This window comes from Myxine glutinosa, chromosome 9 (assembly GCF_964187855.1).
Source record: "Myxine glutinosa chromosome 9, kmMyxGlut1.1, whole genome shotgun sequence".
Classification (NCBI taxonomy): domain Eukaryota; kingdom Metazoa; phylum Chordata; class Myxini; order Myxiniformes; family Myxinidae; genus Myxine; species Myxine glutinosa.
The window spans coordinates 25,417,871-25,430,241 of NC_136269.1; the positions used below are offsets into that span (position 1 = coordinate 25,417,871).

A 12,371-nucleotide genomic window follows, 5' to 3' on the forward strand; every position below is an offset into this window, starting at 1 on the left:
TAAACGACGCCGTTGGACGTCCACCAGCAGTCCGTGTGCGCAGAGGAAGTCGGCGCCTAGCAGAGCCATGGGCACGTTTGCGGTTACAAACGTCCAAGCAAAGCGTTGGCCGCCGAAGCAGAGGGTGACGTTGCGCGGGCCGAAGGTGCGGATGGTCGATCCGTTGGCCGCAACCAAGGAGGGGCCGCAAACCGCGGATTGCCTGTCCTGGTCAGAGGCGGGTATGACGCTCAGTTGGGCGCCGGTGTCGCACAGGAAGCGCCGTCCGGACGCTTTATCCGTGATGAACAGTAAGTTGCCCGTGTGGCCGGCGCTCATGGCTGGTAATGAACGCCGGCCCGGCCGTTTCCCGGCCTGCCGAAGGTGCACGGGGGTCGGCATGTCCGGGCCTTCTGTCCGAACCTGGCATGATAGTAACACCATGCTTGGTCAGGTGGAGGCCCCGGTCGTCGTGCTGGAGGTGGTCGGCTCGGTGTAGCGGCCGCCAATTGCGTCGGCAGTTCGGTCGTCGACCGTGCCGGGTGCTCGGGCGCCATGGGTGTTGCGTCGGACGGCGGTGGGTCCCATGTCGCCGCTGCGATGCGCTGTCCTGCGGCGGAGATCTTGTCGGCTTCTCTGGCAAGGGCCCGGGGATCTGTGATCGTCGTGCTTGCCAGGGCGAGGCGTACCGGGTTTGGCAGCTGACGGAGGAACAGCTCCCGGAACAGGAATGCCGGAGAGTGCTCGCCGAGCAGTGAAAGCATGTAGTCCATTCGCTCGGAAGGGCGCGTGTCGCCGAGCTCGGGCAGGTCGAGCAGGCGCCGTGCGCGTTCCGCCGATGGGAGGACGAAAGCGTCGAGGAGAAGCTTCTTAATCGCGCCGTATTTGTCAGCGGCTGGCGGGCTCTCGAGGAGGCTCAGGGCGCGGGCTGCGGTGGCCGAACCGAGCGCTGTTACCACATGGTGGAAGCGGGTGTCGTCGGCCGTGATGCCTCACAGGGCGAACAGGGAATCCGCCTGTGCGAACCAAACCGCCGCGTGAGCCTCCCAAGAAGGTAGGCAGTTTAAGGGCGACTGCCGTGTCCATGTCGGTAGGTCACCAATGAAGGAGCTGGGGCTCCCACGTCGATCGGAAGAATGGACGCGACAAAAAGCTGGAATTCATCCGAGTTGCTTTAATCAAAACAAACACTCAGGCACTCTGAAAAGCCCGTTTATCGGGTAGCAATATATATACATATTATCCCGGAGCGTTTGCCCAGGAAAGGCGAGAGGGGGCGTGGCCCAGCGTCCTGGCTGCGGCCTGGCAAGTTGAGGGCGAGCCTGCCCGGGCGTCCTGGACGAGCCCGGCATGGTGATCGCTCCCCGTCCTTGATAGGTGCAAGGCGATTGTGAAAACCCAGCGGTAGCCGCTACAATATAATATATATATATATATAATATATATATATATATAATCTATCTATAATTCCAGTAATCTCTGTATGTGTGTTTGTTTGTTTGTTTGTTTGTTTGTCTGTGACCGCTGTTTCTCGACAACCACGGGTCCGATATACTTTAAACTTGCCAGGTATATTGCTGGGGACCCGAGGATGTGCCTTTTCAAGGTTTCATATTAATCGGACAATTACTTACCGAGCTATGTCCAAAAAACGATTCAACCAATCAGAGAGCAGCGAGCTATCGCGTGTGCCGAACGTGGCGAACACACTCTGCCTCGGACGGCACATTTGAGAGCGTATTCATTTATTTCACGTTGGCAAACTATGTTGGCGTTAAACTATGTTTTAAAACTAATTAAAACTACTATCTATAATTCCACGGGTCCGATAAAAAACACCGTACTCGCAAGCCGTTCGCTTTGGACCAAACCATTTCATGTAAATAGAGGGGGGGGATTGTCACCGTACTCGCAAGCCGTTCGCTTTGGACCAAACCATTTCATGTAAATAGAGGGGGGGGATATAATTTTAGATATATATATAGTACGGGCATGCCCTTGTATATATATATATATATATATATATATATATATATATATATATATATATATGTGCAGCGTCTGTCCTGCCCGGTGTTGTCTTGTGTTGTGTTGTCACTGAACCACTTTCTCAAACTTTTGTGAAATCGTACCAAACTTCTGGTATGCACATATCTCTCCTGTCGGTATGTCCGAAGGGTATTTTTTTGAAAAAATTTCCAATTTGTTTATTTATTTTTTGGGGAAAAAAAACATTTTTCACCTTAAGATTTCAACTTCAATTGTTTATAAAATGTGATATCACGTATATTACAAATACATTTGTGCAAAATAATTGTTTGAATTATGATTGGTTTAAACCATGACGAAACGGCAACTCGGGTACAGTCATTTATCTATATATCTACACATCTGGGCAGTGTCTGTGTTCTCTTAACGACTCCCTCAAACTTTTGTTTCCGTGGTTGTGAAGTGTTTTTAATAACGTTGTGGTGGTTTTGAATCAGGTGGTGGTGAGGTATTTTGAATTATGTGGTGGTGAGGTGTTTTTAAATGACGTGGTGGTGAGGTGTTTTTAAATCACATGGTGGTGAGGTGTTTTGAATTACGTGGTGAGGTGTTTTGAATTACATGGTGGTGAGGTATTTATAATTATGTGGTGGTGAGGTGTTTTTATGTGGTGGTGAGGTGTTTTTAAATCACATGGTGGTGAGGTGTTTTTAAATCACATGGTGAGGTGTTTTGAATTACATGGCGGTGAGGTATTTATAATTATGTGGTGGTGAGGAGTTTTTAATTATGTGGTGGTGAGGTGTTTTGAATTAGTTGGTGATTAGGTGTTTTGAATTAAGTGGTGGTGAGGTGTTTTTAAATGACGTGGCTGTGAGGTGTTTTTATTACGTGTTTAATGGCTGTGAGGTGTTTTTTAATTTCGTGGTGGTGAGGTGTTTTTATTGTGTTTTATGGCTGAGGTGTTTTTATTTCGTTTTTTATGGCTGAGGTGTTTTTATTACGTTTTTTTAATGGCTGTGAGGTGTTTTTATCATGTTTTATGGTTGTGAGGTGTTTTTATTACGTGTTTTATGGCTGAGAGGTGTTTTTATTACGTGTTTTATGGCTGTGAGGCATTTTCAATTTTGTGGTGGTGAGGTGTTTTTATTACGCGTTTTATGGCTGTGAGGTGTTTTTATTACGTTTTCGTTATGGCTGTGAGGTGTTTTTATCACATGTTTTATGGTTGTGAGGTGTTTTTATTACGTGTTTTATGGCTGTGAGGTGTTTTTATTACGTTTTTTTTATGGCTGTGAGGTGTTTTTATTACCTGTTTTATGGTTGAGGTGTTTTTATTACGTGTTTTATGGCTGTGAGGTGTTTTTATTACGTTTTTTTAATGGTTGTGAGGTGTTTTTATTACGTGTTTTATGGCTGTGAGGTGTTTTTATTACGTTTTTTTATGGCTGTGAGGTGTTTTCATTCCGTGTTTTATGGCTGTGACGTGTTTTTATTACGTTTTTTTAATGGCTGTGAGGTGTTTTCATTACGTGTTTTATGGCTGTGAGTTGTTTTTATTACGTTTTTTTTATTGATGAGGTGTTTTCATTCCGTGTTTTATGGCTTTGAGGCGTTTTTAATTTTGTGGTGGTGAGGTGTTTTTATTACGTGTTTTATGGCTGTGAGGTGTTTTTATTACGCGTTTTATGGCTGTGAGGTGTTTTTATTACGTTTTTTTTATGGCTGTGAGGTGTTTTTAATTTTGTGGTGGTGAGGTGTTTTCATTACGTGTTTTATGGCTGTGAGGTGTTTTTATTACGTTTTTTTTATGGTTGTGAGGTGTTTTCATTATGTGTTTTATGGCTGTGAGGTGTTTTTATTACGTTTTTTTTAATGGTTGTGAGGTGCTTCCATTACGTGTTTTATGGCTGTGAGGCGTTTTTAATTTTGTGGTGGTGAGGTGTTTTTATTACGTGTTTTATGGCTGTGAGGTGTTTTTATTACGTGTTTTATGGCTGTGAGGTGTTTTTATTACGTGTTTTATGGCTGTGAGGCGTTTTTATTACGTGTTTTATGGCTGTGAGGTGTTTTGATTACGTGTTTTATGGCTGTGAGGTGTTTTTATTACGTGTTTTATGGCTGTGAGGTGTTTTTATCCCGTGTTTTATGGCTGTGAGGTGTTTTTAATTACGTGTTTTATGGCTGTGAGGTGTTTTTAATTTTGTGGTGGTGAGGTGTTTTTATTACGTGTTTTATGGCTGAGGTGTTTTTATCATGTTTTATGGTTGTGAGGTGTTTTTATTACGTGTTTTATGGCTGAGAGGTGTTTTTATTACGTTTTTTAAATGGCTGTGAGGTGTTTTTATCATGTTTTATGGTTGTGAGGTGTTTTTATTACGTGTTTAATGGCTGAGAGGTGTTTTTATTACGTGTTTTATGGTTGTGAGGTGTTTTTATTACGTGTTTTATGGCTGAGAGGTGTTTTTATTACGTGTTTTATGGCTGTGAGGCATTTTTAATTTTGTGGTGGTGAGGTGTTTTTATCACGTTTTATGGTTGTGAGGTGTTTTCATTCCGTGTTTTATGGCTGTGAGGCGTTTTTAATTTTGTGGAGGTGAGGTGTTTTTATTACGTGTTTTATGGCTGAGGTGTTTTTATCATGTTTTATGGCTGTGAGGTGTTTTTATTACGTGTTTTATGGTTGTGAGGTGTTTTTAGTACGTGTTTTATGGCTGAGAGGTGTTTTTATTACGTGTTTTATGGCTGAGAGGTGTTTTTATTACGTGTTTTATGGCTGTGAGGCGTTTTTAATTTTGTGGTGGTGAGGTGTTTTTATTACGTGTTTTATGGCTGTGAGGTGTTTTTATTACGCGTTTTATGGCTGTGAGGTGTTTTTTATTACGTGTTTTATGGCTGTGAGGTGTTTTTAATTTTGTGGTGGTGAGGTGTTTTGATTACGTGTTTTATGGCTGAGGTGTTTTTATTACGTGTTTTATGGCTGTGAGGTGTTTTTATCATGTTTTATGGTTGTGAGGTGTTTTTATTTCGTGTTTTATGGTTGTGAGGTGTTTTTATTACGCGTTTTATGGCTGTGAGGTGTTTTGATTACGTTTTCTTTATGGCTGTGAGGTGTTTTTATCACGTGTTTTATGGTTGTGAGGTGTTTTTATTACGTGTTTTATGGCTGAGGTGTTTTTATTACGTTTTTTTTTATGGCTGTGAGGTGTTTTTATTACCTGTTTTATGGTTGTGAGGTGTTTTTATTACGTGTTTTATGGCTGTGAGGTGTTTTTATTACGTTTTTTTATGGTTGTGAGGTGTTTTTATTACGCGTTTTATGGCTGTGAGGTGTTTTTGTTACGTTTTCTTTATGGCTGTGAGGTGTTTTTATCACGTGTTTTATGGCTGTGAGGTGTTTTTATTACGTTTTTTTTTATGGCTGTGAGGTGTTTTTATTACCTGTTTTATGGTTGTGAGGTGTTTTTATTACGTGTTTTATGGCTGTGAGGTGTTTTTATTACGTTTTTTAAATGGCTGTGAGGTGTTTTTATCACGTGTTTTATGGCTGTGAGGTGTTTTTATTACGTTTTTTTTTATGGCTGTGAGGTGTTTTTATTACCTGTTTTATGGTTGAGGTGTTTTTATTACGTGTTTTATGGCTGTGAGGTGTTTTTATTACGTTTTTTAAATGGCTGTGAGGTGTTTTCATTTCGTGTTTTATGGCTGTGAGGTGTTTTTATTACGTTTTTTTAATGGTTGTGAGGTGTTTTCATTCCGTGTTTTATGGCTGTGAGGCGTTTTTAATTTTGTGGTGGTGAGGTGTTTTTATTACGTGTTTTATGGCTGTGAGGTGTTTTTATTACGCGTTTTATGGCTGTGAGGTGTTTTTATTATGTTTTTTTTATGGCTGTGAGGTGTTTTTATTACGTTTTTTTTAATGGTTGTGAGGTGTTTCCATTACGTGTTTTATGGCTGTGAGGCGTTTTTAATTTTGTGGTGGTGAGGTGTTTTTATTACGTGTTTTATGGCTGTGAGGTGTTTTTATTGCGTGTTTTATGGCTGTGAGGTTTTTTCAATTTTGTGGTGTTGAGGTGTTTTTAATTTTGTGGTGGTGAGGTGTTTTTAATTTCGTGGTGGTGAGGTGTTTTTATTACGTGTTTTATGGCTGTGAGGTGTTTTTATTACGTGTTTTATGGCTGTGAGGTGTTTTTATTACTTGTTTTATGGCTGTGAGGTGTTTTTATTACGTGTTTTATGGCTGTGAGGCGTTTTTATTACGTGTTTTATGGCTGTGAGGTGTTTTGATTACGTGTTTTATGGCTGTGAGGTGTTTTGATTACGTGTTTTATGGCTGTGAGGTGTTTTTATTACGTGTTTTATGGCTGTGAGGTGTTTTTATCCCGTGTTTTATGGCTGTGAGGTGTTTTTAATTACGTGTTTTATGGCTGTGAGTTGTTTTTAATTTTGTGGTGGTGAGGTGTTTTTATTACGTGTTTTATGGCTGAGGTGTTTTTAATTTTGTTGTGGTGAGGTGTTTTTATTATGTGTTTTATGGCTGTGAGGTGTTTTTATCACGTGTTTTATGGCTGTGAGGTGTTTTCAATTTTGTGGTGTTGATGTGTTTTTAATTTTGTGGTGGTGAGGTGTTTTTAATTTCGTGGTGGTGAGGTGTTTTTATTACGTGTTTTATGGCTGTGAGGTGTTTTTATTACGTGTTTTATGGCTGAGGTGTTTTTATTGTGTTTTATGCCTGTGAGGTGTTTTTATTTCGTGTTTTATGGCTGTGAGGTGTTTTTATTACGTGTTTTATGGCTGTGAGGTGTTTTTAATTTTGTGGTGGTGAGGTGTTTTTATTACGTGTTTTATGGCTGTGAGGTGTTTTTATTACGTGTTTTATGGCTGTGAGGTGTTTTTATTACGTGTTTTATGGCTGTGAGGTGTTTTTATTTCGTGTTTTATGGCTGAGGTGTTTTTAATTTCTGGGTGGTGAGGTGTTTTTATTACGTGTTTTATGGCTGAGTGTTTTTAATTTCGTGGTGGTGAGGTGTTTTTATTACGTGTTTTATGCCTGTGAGGTGTTTTTATTTCGTGTTTTATGGCTGTGAGGTGTTTTTATTACGTATTTTATGGCTGTGAGGTGTTTTTATTACGTGTTTTATGGCTGTGAGGTGTTTTAAATTACTTGGTGGTGAGGTGTTTTAAATTACTTGGTGGTGAGGTGTTTTGAATTACTTGGTGGTGAGGTGTTTTGAATTATGTGGTGGTGAGGTGTAATCATCCCAAACTTCCAGTGTGCACCTACCCCTCCCCTTTGTAAGTGCTGAGCGGTTCTTTCTTGAAAAAAAAAACATTCAACCTAAATTGCCTATAAAAATGTAATATCACAAACACAACAAATACATTTGTGCAAAATAATTGTTTGTATTATGATTGGTGTAAATCATGACAACACAACCACTCAGGTACAGTCATTATCCTCAGCTAAAATAAGCCCGTTCCTCAGCAACGACGTATATTGTTACGGTTTTTAGAACCTTCACATGAAATTTAGTATTAATATTCCTTATAAATAACCCCTGTGTACATTTCCTCTTAATTGGCTGTTAATTGAAATAAGTGCACCTTAGTTAGTCCACATTGCAACACGTAGCAAATCATAGGCCCTTTCGTAGTTATTTCATTATTCTGTGTTCCAGATAAGGCTGTGTGTCCAATAATTGACTCTACGTTGCATCAAATCAAATAAGATAGGATCCCTTACAATATCGCCGTGGCCTCCAAAGCGCCAGTACGGCGGCGTTCGCCACCGTTGCATTGGGCGGTTGTCATTGGTATCATCTTCACCCCAAGACTCCATTGCACACGAGGCCAAGCGGAGGGGAGGAGCCGTGGTATCATGGGCGTGGCCCACCTCGTCACCCAAGGTGGAGCCAAAGATCCCTCGCCAGCCAACCAGCGCCGAGGTGAGAAAAACCGGTAGGCGTGGCATCGGAGTTGGCGGCTTCATCGCACGACGCGCAATATAAGCGCGCGCGCAAGCCTTTTCACGAGGACAGGAGATGCGTGATCCAGCTGAGAACAAAGAGAGGCGTGATCCAGCTGAACGAGAAAAAGACGCGCAAAGAGGCTGACGACCGGGGTTTTTCGCGACTGCACAAGCACAAGTGCGTGCCCGCGGGACACAAACGGCGTGTCGCGATTCCCGAACCTCCCTGCTGCCATTCTGCATGGACCTGAACCTTCTCACCCCTGCAGCCATTCCAGCCTGAGAATCCCCCTTTTGTGTACGTGAGTTTGTTCTGTTTTGTCTTGTCCCTGGGGTATAATATAAGTTAAGCTTGTTATAAGGATTGCACTGTGTCTTCTGTAAATTACCTTCGTTCTTCCTCTTCTTTAGTCTTGTATAGTAGTAAATAAATCCCTGTTATTTCTTACCCGTTTGGTTTCTTTCTCATCCGATCGCTTTTGTCCCTTCTATCAATTGAGTACCTGTGGCACGATTTTTGGCCGAACCGCTTTACAATCGGGTTAGTAATTGCTAACGGCTCGGATTCCGGACTGCTAAACCGCTCGGCAAAATACCATCTTGTCCGGGATTCGAGCGGTACTTGTCTCCCTGTTTTGCAGAGGGATTGATAAAGGTATTCGGCTAATACCTGGACCAATAACCCTGATCAATCCCCCCCGCAAAGGAACATTACAAGTACCAGGATCGGCGACGGCCAGTACACAGGACAAGGGGCTAACCCCCCCCTTGGTAAGGGGAGCGCCGTTGTCGGATTCCGTAACAATATATATAATTATATATATATATTGTTGCGGTTTTGGAACCCCTCACTTGTAAATAATTCTTGGAAATAATTATCTTCATTTAATAAGGTCCCACCCATAGTTAGTCCACAAGCAACACGTAGGACACCATAGGACTTTAGTTATTTCCTTAATATGTGTTTCAGATAAGGCTGTGTTCCCAATAGTTGATTCTGCGTTGTATTAATTAAATAAGATAGGTCCTTTTCAATTCCATTCATTTTGCGGCTTGACTCTCTCCAAATTGTGGTACGCGCCTTGCCAGCAGCGTTCGCTGCCTTAGCGCCGCCATTACGCACGCGGTCAAGCTTGGAGAAGATGGGGGTGGAGCGCCCAGAACGAGGCGTAACCCTGTCATCGACCCGTAAGGGGTGGAGCGGGTGAGCCCTCGCTAACCAACCAGGGCTGGGGTGAGCTCACCGGTGGGCGGAGTGCGAGAATACGTGGCTTGATTTCAAAGCGCCCTATATAAGCGCAAGCGCGGCGCCTTTACACAGAGGAGTGCTGAGAGAGAGAAGTGCTGAGAGAGAAGTGCTGAGAGGAGGGGGTGCTAAGAGAGAGAAGAGAGAGACGTGGGGGTGCTCACATTGCTGCAATAGGCTGAGGCCCTCTAGACCCCTATTGTTGCCGGTTGTTGAGCTCGTTTGTACCAGATGCGCGAGGAATCATTAAGTGGCGCTGAACACCTGAGAAGCTGAGTAAGGAGGTCACGAGCGGAGAACTGCGCATACGGACTTGCGAAGGACTACCCCCTCCCCCCGCCACATCTAAGGTCCGATCGCGCGCCAGCGACACGCAAGCTGCCTCCCATTCTTCAGTCTGGACTGGAGCCGGACCTCAACGCCCTACCATCTGCCTGGACCTTCCTCCCCTACCATCTGCCTGGACCTTCTCCCCCTACCACTACCCTCCCGTGTAAGTCTGTCTGTTTGTCCTGGGGTTAAGTAAGACTGTATAGATACGCTTGCTCTGTGTCCTGCTTCTTCTTCTTCTTGTACATTCTTCCCTTTCGTTTCCTCTTCTTTGGTTGTTGTAATAAATCCTTTGTTCTTCCTTACCTTTTGGTTTCCTCTCCATTCGATCGTCTTCGTCCTTTCTCTCCAGTGAGTACCTGTGGCACAATTTGGGAAACCGCTCAGGATCGGGGTTAGTCCTTTGTTAATGGCTCGGGCTTCGGATTGCTAAACCGCTCGGCAATTTCCATCTTGTCCGCGGTCCGAGTGGGAGTTATCTCCCTGCTTTGCGGCCGGATTGGCACTCAGGTATTTGGGACTCCATTGACCAATCACCCTGGCCAATCTCGACCGGAAAGGAGCGTTAAAATTTCCAGGATCGGGGGACGGCCAGCTTAAAAGACAAGGGGATTAACCCCCCCCCCCCCCCCCTTGGTAAGGGGAGCGCCGACCCCGAATCCGCAACAATATATATATATATATATAGTATGAAAGGAATTGCCTGATGTCGTGGTTTTCGGTTCGTTTTTCAAACACGTTGTACTGGGATTTAGATTGATCCAGCTGTGGAGTAATAGCTTCACTTTTGAAGTTCCCTTCTGGAATTTTGAAGATTCTCCAAAGGTACGAACAAGGTTGTAAGTGGAATAAAAAGGGGCAATGCCTTTAATGTAGCAGCAACGTGTTGGCACCAATAGGAAACTGGTGCTGGCCCACACTTTTAGACACTAAATGGGAGGGAGGGGGGAGGTGTGCTCAACCTAAAGACTCAAGGCTGTTCAGGCCAACTTGGATGGTACCTGTCACCAACCCATTTGGACCTGATCTGGTCAATAATGTGGTCCTCTCCAAGGGTGCCCAGTCATGCTTCCCTTTCCTGGAGATTATAATATAGAGTTGGAGCTCCTCAAGAGTGCACTCAGGGCCCCCATGTTGGACCACACTTTGATGATGATGACCAAGGGAGAAAGAGCGAGACTACAGCAGACTATGCTGGATTTTGTCCCTTACTGAGTTGCTTGACCCGAGCCTGTCTAACGTACTCAATTTTGTGCCTTTGGCCTCTATGCATTCTGATTCTATTTCCCAGACTTCTTATGATGGCTTTACTGCCCAGCAAGGCCAACAATTGTAATGTTTACACCAATGCTGGCATGTCTCGAATGTCGAATGGCCAACCGTAGTGCGCTGTCCAACGTTGTAGCAAGGACTGCCCTTTTTGCCAGGAACGCATCAGGCATTATCACTGTGCCAGCCAATGGTATCGCCGTAAGATTTTTCCCATCACCTGAATTCGAAGTCCCACATGAGTGGTTGGTAAATTCACTTATTGAGCTAATGATGCGCAGTGGTATGCAAACTAACGATACGCAAAACATATCTTTGAACTACATGTATCTTTGACCCTTATTCTTTCTACATTTTATATTTCTTTCTGCACTTAACCCTGTGCCGCAACCCGCGAAAAAGTTTTGTGTATGGATGACGTTACTACACGTCATCGACTATACCTATAAATAGATCATCAGTACGTGGTTGCATTCCCGTAATGCCAAATTAATCCCGTACCGGGGGTATTTTTATCCCAAAAAAAATCCCGAACTCAAAGGGTTAAAGGTGCATTTATAGTGTCCTGCCATTTTTAGATTTTCGTGAGTTCCATTGAAACAATTTGTTTTGTTTTTTTTTTTTGCTCTGCTGATGAAGCTCTCAGAGCAAGACTAGTTATTCATTCAACTTGTTTGTATTGGGTTGTCTAAATTCATTCCTTTTTGGGTGATCCATGGTAATGTCTTGTGAAATTCTCTTCCTCCCTATGTAGTGTTTCTGAGCATTGAGGTCCATGAGAACTGCACACTGCACTCTACTTGATTGCTCTCTGCATAAATTGGTCGAGGAGGTTGGAGTACTATTATTTTGCCCTTGTCCTTTTCACATTTCTAACTCATTTAACAGACTCCCAGCTGTGACAACATTCCATATACAACATTCCATGTACTATGCTGGATTTGTGTGCCTGTGTATTTATGTGCGTCACATTAGTTGTAATCCCTTCAAGTGGGTACCAAAAGGCCATCCCAGTGCCCAAAGTATCCGTCTCCTCTTCGTATTCGGATCACGTTTTGATAACCAAGTTGTGATATTTTCAAGTTAATGCAGTGGAATATTTTCAGATGGTCAGACTATCATATCGTTAACCAATGGCTCTTTAAAGGATTTTCATGGAACCTCACACAACTTTCCATTGTAAATGTTTGTTATATTTCTTGGTATCTCTTTCAATTTCTATACAGTTCGCTTTTATTACTTGCAAAATCGAAGATTTTTCAAGCATATTGGTCGGTTGCGTTTGTGGTTCTATCTGTCTGTCTGTCTGTTTGTCACCGGCCTACAGGTCGCAATTCTAAACCGATCGTCACGAAACTTCACCAAGTTGTATAGGTCGTCCCAATTGAGAAGCCTATTGTTTTTGGGATCAAAATTTTAAAAGGTCAACATAGGCCAAAGGTCACCAACTTTGCCAAATTTCTAAAATCCTCAATTTTCATCCGATTGACTTGAAATTTCAAGAGGACTTGCATATCTGGTCACTGAATTCAACCACCAAGTATATTTGAGGTCAACATAGGCCAAAAGGTCAACATAGGCCGAATTTCT

General features: G+C 43.1%; 1 long non-coding RNA gene across 2 annotated transcripts; it reads left to right on the forward strand.

Moving 5' to 3' along the window:
- The first annotated feature begins 2,149 nt into the window (after positions 1–2,149).
- Positions 2,150–8,028, forward strand: LOC137416758 (uncharacterized). 2 transcript variants are annotated; one of them, XR_013624510.1, is made up of 3 exons: positions 2,150–4,984; positions 5,080–5,985; positions 6,017–8,028. It is a non-coding gene; the product is annotated as an uncharacterized LOC137416758 (long non-coding RNA). The 2 variants fall into 2 exon arrangements; XR_013624511.1 differs by having other exon boundaries at positions 2,150–3,972; positions 4,128–5,985.
- Positions 8,029–12,371: the final 4,343 nt, after the last annotated feature.